The sequence below is a fragment of the Macrosteles quadrilineatus genome, unplaced genomic scaffold (genome assembly GCF_028750875.1).
Source record: "Macrosteles quadrilineatus isolate MER2022 unplaced genomic scaffold, UCM_ALF_1.0 Scaffold_1__1_contigs__length_201487025, whole genome shotgun sequence".
Classification (NCBI taxonomy): Eukaryota; Metazoa; Arthropoda; class Insecta; order Hemiptera; family Cicadellidae; genus Macrosteles; species Macrosteles quadrilineatus.
In genome coordinates, this window is record NW_026542594.1 from 105856821 (window position 1) to 105871221 (window position 14401).

At 33.0% G+C, this 14401-nt stretch overlaps 1 protein-coding gene across 3 annotated transcripts in view; it reads left to right on the forward strand.

Annotated features, from left to right (window-relative positions):
* Window positions 1-14401, forward strand: part of LOC129005598 (DNA-directed RNA polymerase I subunit RPA49-like) — a 107498-nt gene that overhangs the window by 43811 nt on the left and 49286 nt on the right. The window lies entirely within an intron of this gene.

The following is a 14401-nucleotide window of genomic DNA, read 5'->3' on the forward strand; positions in this document are numbered from 1 at the left end:
ATGTTGAAGACTTTTTTCCCTTGAACTGTCTCTGTCATGTGTGTGTGCAGTTATTTGTCAAATGCTATTTTTATGTTTACTTTTTCATTACATTGTTTTTATTGCTCAAGTTAACATGGTTTCTTTTTAATAATTTTAACTAGTGTACCTGTTGCTCGAATTCGAGCAATTGCGAAGCATTACAGGCGACTCACGAAGATTATGGAAATACTCACGATCTACACAACAGTTAGATATAATCAAAATCTTTTGTAAATATCTTATCTTTTCTCAAAAAGCTGATCTTGTTTTTTAGTGTTTCTACAAATTTTTCCCTCTCATAGCCGCATTAGGTTGTCTATAATAACAATAACGATTATAAATGAAAAAAAAAAATTATTTCTTTTCTTCTACTTGGTTGTGTTCTATGACTTTTTCTATGTTTCCATTGTTTGCAAATCGGTTATTTCAATGATTGCTCAAGAAATGTAGCATATTGTTAATTCAGTTTTATTTTGAGCCTATATCAAATTGTCCAGGATTTCTCGCTTTTTTCCATTGTAATAATTTCACCAACCCAAGATTCGTCTACAGATGCAATACGCCAAAGAATATCACCTACGTACAATCTCCAAGAAGTGGTAAAAAAAGTCAGAAACCAAGCCATACAATAGATATAAGTTAACTCCTTAAGAAATAATTTTAAGAGTCAACTTACTGTGATATTAGGATTTTCCACTGATTTGGTAATATAACATTATATTGCAAAACATGACACGATGCAGAATAAAATCGATTTTAAAATCAGAAAAACCCATTGCAAATACTGTACTTAATTTTGACAAATTCAATAAATCACAATTTAAATATTAACAGATGTTTCATTAAAAAGTAGTGTAGAATTATGCATATGGTAAACAAATGTGAAGAGGCAACTTTAAAGGCTTCTGGGGCAGAGCCCCAAGGGAATTTACCTCGTTCCTCTTTTGATGGCTCATCTATAGACCAAGACCTTTCTTTAGAGACCCCTACCAAGTTTCTACGCCCAGCCGTTCTCTCAAATTAGCTGGGACAAAAACCCAGTTTTTCCTCCATAAGAATAACATGGGATGTGAATTCAAAGGCCACTGGGGCAGAGCCCCAAGGGAATTTACCACGTTTCTCTTTTGATGGCTCATCTACAGACCAAGATCTTTCTTTAGACACCTCTACCGAGTTTCTACGCCCAGCCGTTCTCTCAATTTAGCTATGACAAAGAAAAACAGTTTCAAATTAATATATAGATTTTTCTATTTCCCAATCCATTATAGGCTATCCATACTCTCTTAATAAAAAAATTTGTATCACCTTATTCACATGTGATACATTTTTTTAATAAGTGAATTTACTTGAATTGTATATTATGAAGTTGGATAATAAATAGTCAAATACAAGAATATAATTTAGGCAACACTTATTAGTACACTTAGTGTATTTTTGTACTCTAATCCAGAAGTATTTCTTTTAAGTTTAGACAATTTGTTCAGAATTACTATCAATCAACAATTTTACTAAACAGTTTTTTACTTAACTAATATTCAAATTGTTACTTGGGCTTTTAGTTTCAAATATGGAAGTTCCAAAAGAATATTAAACATGTTGAGTTAAAAATAAGATTATTCAATAAACCCTATAAATTGACATATACGGATATGGTTCTGTCAGTTTACTGTATGCATTTTAAGAATTTGGGTTGTGATCCAAAATTCTAGGGGGGGAATAAACTAGTATCTACCAAAGTCAGGCTAGGCCTACCCCCAGAACCGGCCACACTCAAATTTCTTCCCCGGAGTGCTCAGAAGGAGCCGAGAAAAATCCAGGGGTCGATACAAAGTTGTCACAGCTTTGACTGATCAATTTATTTAAATTTAATCGAAGGCTCAGAGCTCTAGAAGCGCTCAGGAAATCCTGCAGACGCTCAGTAGGAGCTACATCATCCTCACCCTTGTTAAAGTGTTTTGGTAAATTTTGCCTAACTTTTAGATTGACTCTGTAGGACTGACAAGTATTCTATCTTAGCCAATTTGATAAAACTACTCGTATTAAACTTTAAAATGTTTGTAAATAATATAATATTGAATATATTTAAGGTAAAACACAATTCCTACAGAGTTGTCGGGGCCTAATTAATTAACTAAACGGAGGATTGATCGTGAGATGATTTAAGATAAATTTACAAATTTTTGTAGCTGATTGTTAAATTGGCCTACTCCCAGACTCGGATTCTTTCACCCACCAAAGACGGGGTTTAGAACTCAGAAGACAAGTCTCGGGGTATCAAAACGGCGTAATAACGGGAATAAATCTAAACGGCGAAACAAAACGATAAATTTAATAACGAATTTAAATCAAACGAAATCAACACTTAATGGCTTAAACGGCCACCGCTAGTCACCGGCAGGCAGGAACTGGCGGGTATGAAACAAGTCGGCAAAGTCTACGTTATAAATTTAAGATTTAGGATAGAATAAAAATTAGATATCTAAAGTCGAATTTGGAAACGTGGATGCGTATTATAAATGAAAACTAACGTAACGTGATTAACCATCAGCTAACCTTCTGAATATCGGCGATGACGTGAATGCGTAAGTAGTCTTGTAACGACGATGATACTTCGTAGACGGCGTGCGAACGAATAATTCTGTCTTTGAGTAAAATCCTTCGTTCCTTACGCGCTCAAGCGGCGAACTTAAGTACTACTAGTCAACAGCTGATCGAATATTAAACTGTTGAGCCGGTCTAGTTTCGTCTGTCGTCTGTCAACAAACAAACACCAGTTTGGGGTTATGTCGTCGTTGGCGTTAAATATCTGTAAAATCGGCCGGTTTATATGGGTTTAACTTTATTTGGTGAAACGGAGTGCTATTATGAATAAATATGTAGTTTTCGCGGGTGTGTGTATGTACCTCACTGTTATTAAAAGTAGGCCTACGTTCTTTGGCCCAAAGCCCAAGCTATGGCCAACACATAGGCCTAGGAGTAGGTTGTTGTGGATAAAAGTCGGGTAAGTTATGGTGTTTCTTGATGTTTTTAACTGATGTACTGACTTAATACCATATGTGTATGTGAATTAATGATCACTTGTTATTTGTTTTGTTTGTATTAGTTTTTCTGTTTACATTAAAGTATGAGTTTGATTCAACAACTGAACTAATTTATTTATTATTTAAAAATGTAACATTTATTTAATCACAGTACGTTTTTACCCCCCTTAAAATTTGGTACCTTACAGGGTACTTAAAAATATTAAAATTTAATAATAAATGTACACGCGATTTGCATTATATGTAAAAAAAAATTCTAATAATTTGAACCACTAAAATAAAATCAACATAATAAACACATTCCAATAGTATTTAATGGGAAACATTAAATTGAAACATTGTGTGTAGTGTGACCCAGGTATTTATTTATGAGAAATGGGTATTTACTTGCAGTAATAGATACCTGGATATTTTACGTCTCTAGCTGTAACGGTAAGGATTTCCTCTTGGAATACCTACTGTTACCTTGGGTGATGTAGCTCAGGAATGAAACTCAGCACTCGCTTACAAAACCCAACTTTATTAATTACTCAAAACAACTCAAAGAACACAAAGCTAAACTAACAATCAAAAAGGCAGAGTAGACTGGAACTAAATAAATTAGTTTGTAACTGAAACCCAAATTTGGAAAAGACTCTAAACCCCAATTTTGAAAACCCTTAACATTTTCTTACCTGGACCCAAGGCCGAGGGCCTTGGGCTCCAGCTCCCACAGCAGGACCCTGTCCTTCGGTGCACCACACAAACCCTACACACCAAAACTGACCCCTTGATCAAGTGCACTGGCCTACTTAAAGCAACAGCCTTCAGTAGGTCAGCACAACAAGTTATTGTTTAACAACACTACCAGCCTACTCACACAACATTGCCAAACACTTCCTCTTTACAATATTTGACCCTCGTATTACATCCCCCCATTTCCTCCAGACGATGTCCCCAGCGTCTCAACTACATAGATACATCCACTCAGAGAGAGAGAGAGAAAAAAAATTAATAACAAACACTGATTAAAATCTTTTAAAATTGTACCTAAACAAAATTAAAATAAGGTTTAGGAGGGGAAGAACTGACCAACTGTTCGCTGACTTCCTCAGCAGTTGCGTCGATAAAGCCTCCTTGAACAGTCGTTGGTCTTCAGATGTTTGACCACAGCCATGTCTTCTGCGACGTCTCCCACTTCGGTGTCTATAGTCTGTAGTCCGCCCAGCGTTCCTTGACAGCATTGTGATGAATCGACTTTGATTGACGATGATGTTGGACTGCTTTTGCTATTGATTGAGTGTACTGCAGGCTGAAGTTCTCCTCTTCTTAAAAGCCCTTGCCCCCAGATTCGTTTCTCCAGTTTTCATTGAGTTTGATGAAGTCTCCTCCTCCAACCATGATGTTGAAGATAACATGGCGAATCATGAAGTTCTTGTAGCCTTGTCCACAGTTGGTCAGTGGAGAGATGGGTAAAAGGAAGCCTACTCAAAATGTATAACTTACAAACACAATATATGATTTATAAAACGATCTAGACTCTCAAATAAATTCTCAAATTCACATTATAGTACAGGTAAAATAATACAAAAACACTCCATATAAACAACAAAATTTGTACATTCATGAAATTTCACCTATGAGTTACTAATAATATGAGAAATGAAGATCCGATGAGTCCCCAAAATTTTGAGCGTCCTAAGGCCCTTTTTGGGGCCCTTTTTGTTCCGAAGGGCTCTTGTTCCTGAATAATTTTGTTTTTACGTTTAAGGTCGAGTGAGGTATGGTTTTCGATGGTTTTAGCTATTTTAAATCGATTGGGACTAGTTTTAAGTGTATTAAACCACACCATACAGGGTGTTTCGAAATATTATTACTTTTTACAATATTTAAACATTTATTCATAAAGTGATAAAATTAGTTACCTCCATGCTCTATATAAAAGGGGACTATTTAAAATAACTGTAACTCTTTACTATATAAGAGGGAAGGATCACAAGGAGTAAGGGAAAATATTAAATACTCCCGTCACAGCAAACCTGGAGACTAAGCGAATTTTCATTTGCCCGATTTTAAATTAAATCTAAAATAGCATTGAGTTGAATGAACACTTAGGTTTGCTGCTACAATGAGGCTAATAAAGTGTGTTTATAGTAAAATATTAATAGCCTAGTATAAAATAAATAAATTTGACAAGTTTTATTAAGACATATCTATTAACAAACAAACAAAATCATTTTACACTATTCTCCTTAAGAATAACAAGAAATTTTAAATTTACAATTTTTTAATTTTATTCGTAACTAATACACTTACAAAACACATTAATATACTAAATTATTTGTTTTCTTTAAGCTCTTTAAAATGCTCTAGAGAAAAATTAGGAAACTTTGTCTTTTAAGGGTCAAAGATTACAAATTTTTACTACATAAAACCCTGTGTTCCATGGGCCGATTATGCTGGTTTCGTTAAAATTGAACCAAAATTACTCGAGTTATCACGTTTACGGATATGTATATAACATGGATATATTATATTATATATATGTATATAAACACATATATAATATTTTGAGTGGATGGTGCTTTAAGCTTCCGGGGGCGAAATGAAAACGTAAATCGGTTTCGGTCCTATGTTTTACCATAAGACCTTCGGTAATAGCTTATCTCCTATATGGGATGTTCGCTAAAAGGGGATGGATTAAGTTTTACACTACTATAACATAATAACATAGGTTACTAAGCAAAAATTTCAACTTTTAAGGTGGTGTGAATAATCTTTCAACGTTTTTTTTATGCAAATCTATTAAGACCAATTTCAAATTGATATGTATTTTTCTTAGGTAGTTATTTAAGTTATTTTTTACATTTATTAAAAATTAAAACAATTGTATTTGTATAAAACCCTACATCACATATTATAATGAAGTACTTAAACTAACGCTATTTTTCAACAATTTCCGTAGTATCTCTCTTTACAATTTCATCATCATAATAATTATTCTCAGACGACTCATTAACAATTTTATTATTCTTAGCAACTTGTCCATCTTTACTGATTTTGTCCAAGTTGGTGTTCAAGCAGGATTCCCCTTTACAAACCTAAAACCTTGCATATTGCAGAACAGGTAACACTAATGTGGTGCAAAAACACCTTTCATACATACTGACGTTTGCAACTTGTATCTTAAGTTCCTCAAACTTATTTTCAATCAATACAAGTACGGTTATCTTTCGTGGTTATGACGACTAGGACAGCACTAAGACACCAGAGCAGCATTGTCGGAACAAGCATTTTTGTCCTGAACAATGGGAACGAGGTTTATGGGGTAAAAATTAGGTTTTCTTATTTACTTTACCCTCAAAACACAAAGTTTCCCAATTTTTCTCTAGAACATTTTAAATAGCTTAAAAACAACTAATTTAGTATATTAACGTGTTTTGTGTGGTTATTAGTTACGGATAAAAATACTAAAATTGTTAATTTAAAATTCCCATGTTATTCTTATGTAGAATAGTGTAAAATGATTTTGTTTGTTTGTTAATAGGTATATTTTGATCAAACTTGTTAAATTTATCAGTTTTATACTAGGCTATTAATATTTTACTATAAACACACTTTATTAGCCTCCTTGTGGCAGCAAACCTAGGTAATCGTTAAACGCAATGCTATTTTAGATTTAATTGAAAATCAAGTAAGTAAAACGGAAATTCGCTAGGCCTGCAGGTTTGCCGTGACGGGGGTATTTAATATTTTCTCTTACTCCTTGAGATCCTTTCCCCTTACGTAGTAAAGAATTACAGTTATTTTCAATAATCCCCTGTTACATAGAGCATGCAGGTAACTAATTTGATCACTTTATGAATAAATGTTTAAATATCGTAAAACGTAATAATATTTCGAAACACCCTGTATGGAGTGGTTTAATACACTTAAAACTAGTCCCAATCGATTTAAAATAGCTAAAACCATTGAAAACCACACCTCACTCGACCTTAAACGTAAAAACAAAATTATTCAGGAACAAGGGCCCTTCGGAACAAAAAGGGCCCCAAAAAGAGCCTTAGGACGCCTAAAATTTTGGGGACTCATCGGATCTTCATTTCTTATATTTTTAGTAACTCACAGGTGAAATTCCATGAATGTACAAATTTTGTTGTTTATAAAACCCTATTTTACCTGTACTAATTAAGAACAAAACAAAACAACCGAGAAAAAAACATTTTTTGAAACCAAAAGAAGTGTTTGGAATGTGTTACCTTAACACATCCGATATGATTAAATAAAAAAACCTTTAATAATTTCTGATTGATTTACTTTAGATTATCAAATCAATCAATTTAACAAATTCCTTTTACATTGCTAATTGCTTGCTAGGTTGATTTGTTAGGTTCTCAAATCAATCAATTTAACAAATTCCTTTTACATTGCTAATTGCTTGTTGCGTAATATTCCTCCAGAAATTAGGGACCTGCGAGTGTCACTGAGTGTATATAAGAGGGTTATCGCTAATTGGCTGATGGAGATAGGCCTTGACAATACAGAGTCGCTTATCAGCCCAGAATATCTCGTTTAGACCTAACCAACTGATAACTGGACTATCTATTGCACTTTCTACAGCACTCTTACTTGACGGAATCTACGCCTCAGTAAAATTGGGAATTGAAAAAAAAAAAGTTAATTTGTTCATCAGACGTAATCAAGCAATGTGTTCCCCAAGTTATTGAGTTGCACATTGTATATGGTTGTTAGGTTGTTATAATTAGAATTGTATATTAAATTAAATTGTATGCTTATTTTACCAAGTTATTGTTTTTTTTTATTCTTTTTTTTTATGTGTAGTGAAGTGTGAAGAACTTTTATTTTGATGAAGCAGCCAGTAAGGACTCTATCACGCACAGGTCATTGTGACCCATGTGATATTTTTATTTCTTAATGTATTTGCTGCAAAATAATGTGTATAAATAAAGAATTTCTCTCTCTCTCTCTCTCTCTCTCTATTCAAATATGACCTTTTTTAAAGAATTCTAAACAAATAATGAGTTTAACAGTTGTCTCTCATTTCTGGTAATTTGCAATTTAAGTCTGAAAAAATAAAATAAACAATTTGTCTCACACTAAAGTCCCTGATAATTCAAAATCTAAAAAAACAATGTATATCAATGAAATATTCTTTTAATACATAATCCGTCTTGTCTTAAAATTTTGCGAGACTATTAATTTTACTAAAGGATACTATTGCAACATTTAAATAACATTATTTCCCAATACAGTTATTTTTGGGGAGTCATGCAATTTATCTCTTAACTAACAAAACAAAATTATCTCCCAAATCAAATTCGATTTCCCATAGTATTTTTAAAAACACAACCAAAATGTATTACTATAAAAATAAAAGTTAAACAAAAATTTTAAATCACTCTTTACTTTGCTTCGGTATTAAAACAAGTGAAACATTTTACTTCAGTAGGCTACATTTTTAAATCACACAGGACACTTTCGTGGTCACGAATCCATCATTGAACATCACCCTGTCCTGTCCCACCTTTTCATCAGTTTTACCCGTAAATGTGCCAGGGGGTTTTGAGGTTAAAGTGGGTTGCGATTGCGAATTGGTTGATGGGGGGCGTGGTTTTGATATCCAGGCAGTACCCTTGTTTGCCGGGTATAGAAACACCTTCCATTATTCATGTACTGCCTGCGGCAAGGACCTCTTTGGAAAATTTCACAGTAGATCCGTTTGTGTCCAATTCTAGTGCGGTTTTTAGGAATTTTTCTCAGATTTTAAATACGAATTGGACTGTTTTTTCTCCGTCTTTTGTGGTCCACCAGGACATTCTGCCATCGTTGCTGGATAACGTAGTTCTGCCAGAAACATGGTGGGATGTCACAGACGTGACGTCATTTAAATACGTTGTGATTTTTGTATGGTTGGGAATTTTATCGGTTCTTTTGGTTTATATATGTCTGAAATTGTACAGTTTTAATGTTGAAGTTACACTGTTGGATTCAAATGAAAGGATCAATAGGAATTTAGGGGGGGAGTAATTAAAATAGATTTTTTTTTTGGCTGATGACATGCTATATAGGGCTATGATTGTTAATTTTTTGTTTGTTTTATTAATGTTTTGATGAGATTTAGATAGTGGAGACGCTGAGGACATCGTCTCGTAAGGTAGGGGGGATGTAAGGGAGATATAGGTTTTATATTTGTAGATATATGTAAACTAGAGGTTGTAGAGGTTGAATTGTAGATAGGAAGTGACCTTGCCAACTAGGAAGCGTGCTGGAGGTGTTTTGGTAAACACTGGGTGCTTTGCACTCAGTAGCTGTCGGGTCAATAAATAGGCCACCTGAGGTAGAGAAAGGGGTCAGTTGCCCGGGGCAAGGTGCCCAGGAGAGTTGGGTGAGTACTGGTTTCTCAATCTTGGGGTTGGGCCCTGTAGTCGGGAGTTTTGTACGGGAAGTTTTGATTTAAGGGGACTGTAAGTTAATTGGAGTTTGGTGATTTGATTTGAAGGAATTCTTTTGGGGATAGATACTTTGATTTGATTAGATTACAAGGGAATAGTTTCGCTTCGTTTTTGGGGATTATAAATCTAAGATTCAAGCTACCTCCAGAGCGGTTCCTACCAGGCATTTGTTAGTAGGCTATACTTGAAAGTAACTGTCACTGTATTAAACTTGATTACTTAAAGACAATTAAAATCCTATTTGATGAACACGATCCGGTTCTCTTATGGAACAGCTACCCAGCTCATAGCATAAAGTAGAATAAGTTTAAAGATTCAGGTTTGCTATAAAGCTACGCTCCCATGTGCGTATGCAGAATAACCTATGAAGAGTGAGGGGGTATTCTGCATATCACATAGCTACTATTGAAAAAAGAGAGCCCTTCTTGCTGTAGTCAAATCATATGCATGACAGTTGCCTTTATCCTGCCCTGATATACAGATAGGTACAGGGTATATACAAATATATATATATATATATATACAAATAAATACAGACTAGATCGTTATTTCTTCATTTAGTTTAAGCTTAGTTTTAAAAGTTGTCAGAAGGATAAAATTATTTAACTTGTACTACTTTACTATTACTTTCTGAACCATTAGTTTTATCATTAAATGAATATTGACAAAACTGCTATATATTATCTATAATATTAAAACGAAACAGGGTTTTTTTTATTTCACTATTCTGAATCAACCACTCGACGGATTTTCATGATTTTTGTGTTGAAAGAAAGATAATTTTGAGAACTAGGGAATGTCGAAGCCATAATTTTAGTTTAGGGTCCCAGTTTTTTAGAAATTAAGTTTCAATTTTTTTAAAGTCTAGCAGCCGACGCTAAGATTCTAAACTAGCTTTTGGCATAAAATAATCTGCTTAACATAACAGCTGTAAACATTCAGCTTTTGTGTCACAAATTCAGCATTTGGATAAAAATGTAAAGACATACTTAGGGTTGACTATTTATACTATGTGTAATGCTAATCATTGATACGTTCAATTCTTCTGTAAGAGGATGACAGATTAATTAAATGAACATAGTAAAATACTAGGATGTTCAAATTGTTTTTTAAAGCAATCTTCGATTTGTTTTAGAGCAATATAATTTGTTTTAACTAACAGCTGGTTAAATATAAACTATGGAAGTATGAGGTTATTTTATTTACTCTTATTTTGTCATTGATTATAGGAAATAAGTAAGATTAGTAGAGATAATTAGACCTCAGATTAAACCACAGTTTTAACCAAAATTAATTAAACCACAGTACAAATCGAGGCTCTGTACACGAGTCTTAATAAAAAAGGATAAATGCTAATTATTTTACTGCTCCACTTTTCAAGGAAAGATTAGAAAAATAACAATCATTGATACGTTCAATTCTTCTGTAAGAGGATGACAGATTAATTTAATATACATAGTAAAATACTAGGATGTTCAAATTATTTCTTAAAGCAATCTTTGTAATCTTCGATTTGTTTTAGAGCAATAAAATTTGTTCTAACTAACAGCTGGTTAGTTATAAAAATGCCCTATAGAACTATGAGGTTATTTACTCTGATTTTGTCATTGATTATAGAAAATAAGTAAGATTAGTAGACCACCGAGATAAGTAACACCATCGATGTGTACAAGTCGAGGCTCTGTACACGAGTTAAATAAAAAAGATATGCAAATTATTTTACTGCTCAACTTTTTTGGAAAGGGTAGAAAAATCACAATTTTTACATGTTTTAATTCATCTTGGCAGCTTTTTGTTTACAATCAATGTTGTTGAATGCTTGAACTTTGTTTGGATTAGGCCCGGATATATTGATGACATAAAGATGGAGATCAAGAATCCTCAGGAATACGATTTTAAATTACCACCACAACCTCAGACGGGTGTTATCCAAAGATGAATGACATAGATTGAACACAACGTCATCATTGACCTAGGATACTGCAATTAGACTAACCATCCTTTTATGAAATCTAAAAAAGTTGTTTGGCGTGTGTTTAGTTGTGGTTACGTTTGGAGGCGCTGAATATTTTATAGTTTAAATAAATGAATATGGGGAATTACGATGTACATTGATTCAATGAGGGTGGTTTAGTTATCAAGGATATTGGAACTGATAACGGAATGGATAATAAACATAGACAATTAATTACGTCACTAGCTTTACAATCGTTTTTATTTTTTAAATTCCTTCAACATGTGACCAGTTCTTTTGTTCAAATGAATATTATTTTTGACTCAGCTGCTTACAAAACAAACTAATATGTTGTTGTGTTTACTTTTCTTTGTTTACACTTATTTATTTAGCAATTGATGCAGTGAAATTGGCATAAAGGATGTGTGTGGACGATTCGTTTAATGATGTCAGGACACCAACGTTATAATTATGTGTACTGTGAATTTTATTGGATGTTTTCGTTTTATTTTAGGGAGTTTCAATTCAGACCTACTGGAAATTGTGTATAGTATGAGTAATTGTATTGTGGTGATATTGATTATGGAAGAGGTATGTGATGGAAGGTGATATCATTGACAAGGCCTATACACTTCTCAATTGATTATTACTCTTTCTACTGTAGGCTGCAATAAAATTTGTCTTTATACGTGTAAACTAGCTTTTCTGAATTATAGGCCTACACCGTTTTAACTGACTACTCCCGTTCGTAGGACGGGCTAACACCTCGTACTTATTTAATACGCAAGCCGATTTTTTGTGACAATTACTCCTCTGAAACTACTGAACCGATTGACATGTTTTTGGTGTCATTGGAAAGAGCGTAGCGTGAAGTTGTGCAGGAAACTTTCTTTTTAGGGAAATAATTAGAGAAATAGGCCCTGGGGCCCTTTAAAGTTTCGTATTTCTCCATAAGATTAACATGGGAAACAAATATTGTTATGAAACTCCAGCTGTTGTCAGAAATTAAAAGTGAGAAGAAGAACATTTGTTAATTGTAAACCGTCAATAAGTTTGCTAATTTAACAGTTTGCTACAAACATGTACTTATTTGGTTAAAATGAAATATTTACTATTTGAATTTGGGTTGGCGTAAATATTACAATGGAAAAAGGCGAGAGAGACTGGGTAAATTGATATACTACCTATAAAGAAAACTGAATTAACACTGTGCTGCATTTCTTATTAATCATTGAAAGAGCTGATCTGCAAACTATGGAAACATAGGAAAGTCATAGAACACCGCCAAGGAGAAGAAACAGAAATAATGTTTTTTTTTATAATTCATATGGACAATATAATGCAGCTATGAGTAAGGCTATTTGTAGAAAGCACTAAAAAACAAGATCAGCTTTTGAAAAATGATAAGATATTAAGGGGAGATGCCCAGTTTTTCGGTCAAAAAATTAATTTTTTGTTTATTGCATTGAAAAATTCTTCATCTTTTCCTGATTCAGAAAATATATAATTTTAATATATTTACTACAGTCTAACAATCATAAAAAATAATATAAATAGTACTACACACTCGGTTTTAGTCACAATGGGCTGAATTAGCGTCAATTAAATTTATGTTAGAAATTTAATTTTGTTGAATGGTTGCACTGAATAAATGTTGTTGCTAGGTTAAATAGTCAACAAAAATCTTTTTCTGTTTGTTTTTCTTTCTTCATAACATATGTGTATATAATAATAGTGCTGTTTGTGATGAGGAATAATGTGGCATAGGGTAGGCCTAGGCTTGACTTTAAATGAGTTTTTCCGTAACTGTGTTTTTTAATGTTTAGGTACCATTTTCCAGACTACTATAAGTACCACTGACTTCAAATTTTTTTCTGTTACTTAGGACATCATGGCCCACAAAGTGTACTAAAAGTTTGCTTCTATGTTTAAAAAAACATTAACAATAAAATTAATTAATATTTGTAAAATAGTGAAAAAAAATTATATATTTTAAAAATTTTGATAAAATATGATTTTTTTGGTAGAACATATTTAAATTAGTACAGTTTGTCTTAAATGTCAATACAAATAAGTAGTTAAAATTTGATATGCATAGCTAAAAGGGTTCTTTCTTAAATGGTACCTAAGCAACACGATGTTTACCCATATAAAATGCATTAAATCTAAAAAGTGGGCATCTCCCATATCTAAAAAGATATTAACAAGAAATGTTTATTATATCGATCTGTTATGTACATCTTGAGTATTTTCATAATCTTTGAGTCGAATCTTTTAAAGTGTTCAGAAATTATGACTGTTATTCGTTTTAAAATAACGCCTGTAATACTTAGTAATTGCTCGAATTCGAGCAACAGGGACACTAGTTATTATTTAAATTGTAATACAACGTTATGAGTAATTAAAGAATTTGAATTTAACACTCCTTTGCAGACATAATTCAGTTAAACTCCAACTATCTGAATAAATTGGGACCGTATCACATTTGGATGGTAAAAAAATTATATAGTGGGATTTTTCCTTAAATTTAGGGTATTTTACATAAAATAGGCCAAGTTTAACTGAGCTTTCACTATCAATCAAAGAACACATTTACAAAAATTAAGCCATCAAACAGTTCACGCTCTTGCGAAGGCAATTATGATTTCCCCTCATAATGTAGCAGACATTATTAGGGAGTATCATAGGCTTTGATAATAGGCTATTCAAGATTTTGCCAAAATCGCAAAAAAGATTAAGTTTTCTTGACCGCGGAAGACGATGATGTGTCCTTTGAAAGAGTTTTTGGATTTTGCCATGATCAAGGCTTCTTAAAAAAAAATATTATCACCGGTACTGTGGTGGAAGGACAGTTAATGTTGTAAATGAAGAAGTTCTCCCTTAGTATAACATCAGTAGTCACTATGTTTGACTTTGGTGATTGTACTGTACAT